This window comes from Amborella trichopoda, chromosome 2, assembly GCF_054954075.1.
Source record: "Amborella trichopoda isolate Santa Cruz 75 chromosome 2, AtrichopodaSantaCruz75HAP2 v2.0, whole genome shotgun sequence".
NCBI classification, from domain to species: Eukaryota; Viridiplantae; Streptophyta; class Magnoliopsida; order Amborellales; family Amborellaceae; genus Amborella; species Amborella trichopoda.
In genome coordinates, this window is record NC_142337.1 from 57525824 (window position 1) to 57530374 (window position 4551).

The window sequence follows — 4551 nt, forward strand, 5'->3', positions numbered from 1 at the left end:
TGAAATAACCTCTTGTAATGAATTTTTGCACCTTAATTTAATTGTTTAAGGCCTCACCCTTATATAAACACTTTCCATTTATAAATGCATATACTATAATATTATTTTCAGGGCTAGACTTCTCTCTTTAAAATAGGAAAATGGTTTGATAGGTCTGCAGCTCTATTAAAATAAGTAAAACGTATCCTCATAACTCATTGAAAATTGCAATTCAAGCATTAGAAAACTTTTATATTAATCGTCTTGGCTTGAACATTATGGTTATATAAAAAAAAGGACTTCAAGCTCTAAATATAGTGTATATTGTAACAAATTACCTAAATCATTAATTTCGCCCTAAATATAAGTGTTCATAGATTCACCCATTTTTTGAGTTTTGAATTTCATTGTCGCTGTTGAAAATTGATTTTAGAGCCATCATAAAGATTTCCATTACTGAAAGTGCTTTCCGAATGAGGATTTGAAGTGAAGCTTTATTTTGTTTTCATAAAACTTAGGCCTTATAGAAACCTCATCCTTAAAATATTTTTTTTCTCAACTAGAGGGTGGCCCCATATCATATCAAGGGGGCTTATTTTAGGCTATTTAAGCATATTCGGAGGTATCCAAAGCTCTACCCTTAGGTATTGTAGCATTTGCAATTATTTATTTAGTTACGAGATAAATATAAGGTAGTTATTATTTATATAGTTATGAGATAAATATAAGGTAGTTTTACTTTCCACGGCATGATTTTCATAGTACCAGAGCTCAGAATTGATCATGGGCCACCAAACATGAGCACAAGTGTTGGCACTTGGTGGACCCAGACACCCGGTTGATATTTTTAAAAATACATATGACACTTCTAGGGCGTATCTAATGGTGTGTCCCATTTTTGGGCACATTTCCTTTTGAAATTTGATATTTCTTTGCATAGAAATACCATTCTTCAACGAATAATATATTATTTTAAAATAATAAAGTAGTTTAGAATAAAATAAGGATATTTTTATTTTCTATTGAATGTGCGAGTGGTGTGGCCATATGATTTTGGATGAATACATCTATGCAATAAAAGTGCTATATTTTGAATTAAGAAACATCTACTTTTTTTTTAGTTCTTTTCCATATTGTCGTGACATAACGTTTCATTGCACTATGAGAAATTTTTATGAATAAAATTCTAATTCACAAAGTAACATTTTTTAAACTATTAGTTTTTTTTTTTTTTTTGATGCCTTACTATTGTTCTGATATATGAATAGTTGAATACATAAATACAGATATAAACTATCCATAAATTTTAAAACACACACATACACTCACACACACACATGCTCATATTTGTAGACTTCCCATATAATGCATTGACATGTCATGTCTAGATATCATTTTTAAGGTTCCCGTTTCTAATACTCACATCATGTCATAAATTGACATGTGTGTCCCTTTCTACATAAAATAAATCATGGAACTCGCGGTTGGCCAAGACAATAAAGGGAAAAAAAATATTTTTCTCTAAGATTAAATAGTAGAAATCCACTTTTTATGTTTATAAACCTCGTCCACACCCTTTCCCCTCAGTTTCGAGTTATAACAGCATTTAAAATGCCGTATAAAATGGGGTAGTCATTACGTTACTTAAAGTACCATAATGCTAGGGCTTCACAATAGTACGACTACTGTGAAGGTTATTTTGGTACAAAAAAAAAAAAAGCCATAAAAAAAGTGTGGATGAGGTTATGAAAGTTGATGATTTTTCTCCAATTAAGCAAAAATAAAAATATATTTCTGATAATTTCCCTTATATTTATAGGTCCATTACTTATTTTTCCTTCCCTATGCATCCAAATTACATATAGATATATGTGTCACTTACATACACATAATTTGGATGAAAAGGTAGGGGGCATTTGGTGTCAGACGTTTAAACTATGTATGGGGTTTATATAGACCGAGGGTCTATATGGACCATGATTCTAGAGAAGGAGATTAGGGTATATATGGACCATGATTGATTTTAGGGTACCAAATAAATTGGTTGAAACCCCGTACAAAATCATCATCGAAAGGACCACAAGAGCACAAATTACATTGATTTTGAATTTCAATTTTAATCGTCTTAAATAAAAAAAAAGTAAAAATTTTCCAAATTACCCTTATATATTTTAGGCAGCCTGAGCAAATTAGGAGAACTTCAAGAATTTACCTCAAAGAGGCATTAACATAGAAATAATGAACATGTTTGATATTTCATATAAGGAAAAATAAAAGGTATTTGTATCATTTGACATAGAGCTGTCTCAAATGATCTAAATAACCCTTATGTTCCTCATTCCAAATATCACATTACTAATAACTTAAATACCCTTTAATTTCCTCATTTGAAATACCAAATAAACTAATTGTTTTTTATAACTCCAAACAAATAGAGTATTTCTATCATTCTGTTAAAGATTCTTTGGAGATAAGACTACCAAATTACTCCTAATATTCGGGTTCTCAACCCCATGTAAGGGTAACATTGAAAAATAATAATAATTTATGACATACCTGATTGAAATGAAAATTGAAAAACAAACCCTCCAATGCAATTTTTTTATCTTTTGACCACTTTAATAATTCCATAATTCTGTAACGGGTTTCAATCCCTGAATTTATATTTTCTCTCTACTTTATGGCTTTTAGAGCATTTTAGTCTCTTTGCAATATAAAAAACAAACAAGGATTTCTTTAATTTCCTCGAAAATAACGTGTCTTTTGGAAGACAGCTATTTTATAGGTGAATACAACATTCTCGAGCACCTAGTAAATTACTCCCTCCGGTAAAAGACATAAGCGCATTGTCTTAGTATAAAATTTGGCTAAAATAAAAAATAAATAAAAATTCGTGGGAAGCCATTGAGCAGCTTAAAAAAGCCTGGGCCCACTTACAAAAAAGTGAAAATTGAAGCAGATGAGTTTCGAGTGAATGAGTTTCAAGTGAATAGATACACTCTTCTTTTTAATTATTTTTAACAAATCAACAGTTTTTTTTTCTCTTTTTAGCAAATCAACATTTTTTTTTCTCTTTCAACATATCAACAGGGTAGAAATGGAGCTTTTTGTCCACTAAGACCCATCCTTCCATAGAATGAGCGCTCTTCTTGATCTTAGGATGTACTTAGGACGCTATTTTATCAAGAAAAAAGCGCCTGCGAAACCACTGAGCAAATGCTCAACACACATTCAGGTACGTAGAGTGCATGTGTGTTTTTTTTTAAGGGAAAGGTTTCTATACATATCCTATAATATATATATATATATATATAGATAAAAAAAGCTCGGGTGAGCCTATTAGCTCATTGAACAGTATAAACCCAACGATCCAGATAGAATCTAGACTGATCTGACGAACACGGATGTCTGGTAGTGTTTGAATTTTTTCTTTACAAATCCAAATTACTTTAAATTTTAGACATGTGTTATTCTCATCAAGCTGCACCTAATAAAAATATAAAAAATTAATAATTCATGAAAAATAAATTGATCAAAATACCCCCGAAACTTTTTAAGGGTATTTTGGTCGATTTATTTCATGTAAAATATTTTTTTGATATTTTTCGAAGATTTACCTATTTTTTATATACACATACTCCAAATTTCAAGTGATTTGGATTTGTAGAAAAACAATTAAAATACAGACACTACCGAACATCGGTGATCGTCATATCGGCCCATATTCAATCTGAGTTGTTGGGCTCATTTTTTTTCCTATGAGCTAGTAGGCTCACCCTAGCATCTTCCTATATATATATTCCCCAATCAGCCATCTAATTTAAATCAAGTGAGCCACTAACCATTTGATCTAATTAAACGCCTCATAGTATTTTATTTTTAGTTTTTGGTAAGCCACTGACCATTTGATCAGATTCAACGCCTCAGAGTATTTTATTTTTAGTTTTTTTTTACAAATTGTATGAATATAAAATTTGGTATGTGCCATATTCTCGCACCTAAAAACAATATTAAAAATAAATTTTCAATAAAATATAATAACCAAAATACACCTTAAAATTTTCAGGGGTATTTTGGTTATTTTATTTTATTGAGAATTTTTTTATATATTTTTTATAAGTGCAAATTTAATAGAGGAGTGGACGTCCAAAATTTGGTATCAAAATATTTTGTATAAAAAAATTAAAAATAAAATAATGTAAAGACATAACATTGTAAATGACACCATCTCGACAATCCATTCAGCATGATCGGATGGTTAGAGGGAAGTATACAAATTTTATACAGTAGTGGAAGTATAGAAAGCTTGCGCTATGAATAGATAAGAGATATCATGAAAAACTTGCACCATATCATATCAAAACCACATTACATGATCATCGTCAGAGCCTTTTCCCAATTATTATCATCAGAACCACATTTCGTCTCTAAAATATGGATAATTCCCAAATCCATAATTTGTCGTTTTTTTGCTATTGAAATTTAGATTTTGATGAAATCGGATGCGAAGCATGACAATTCCTTTGGACGCCAGGTCTAAACTGATCTTAGGGGTTTTCTTCCACAAGGCAG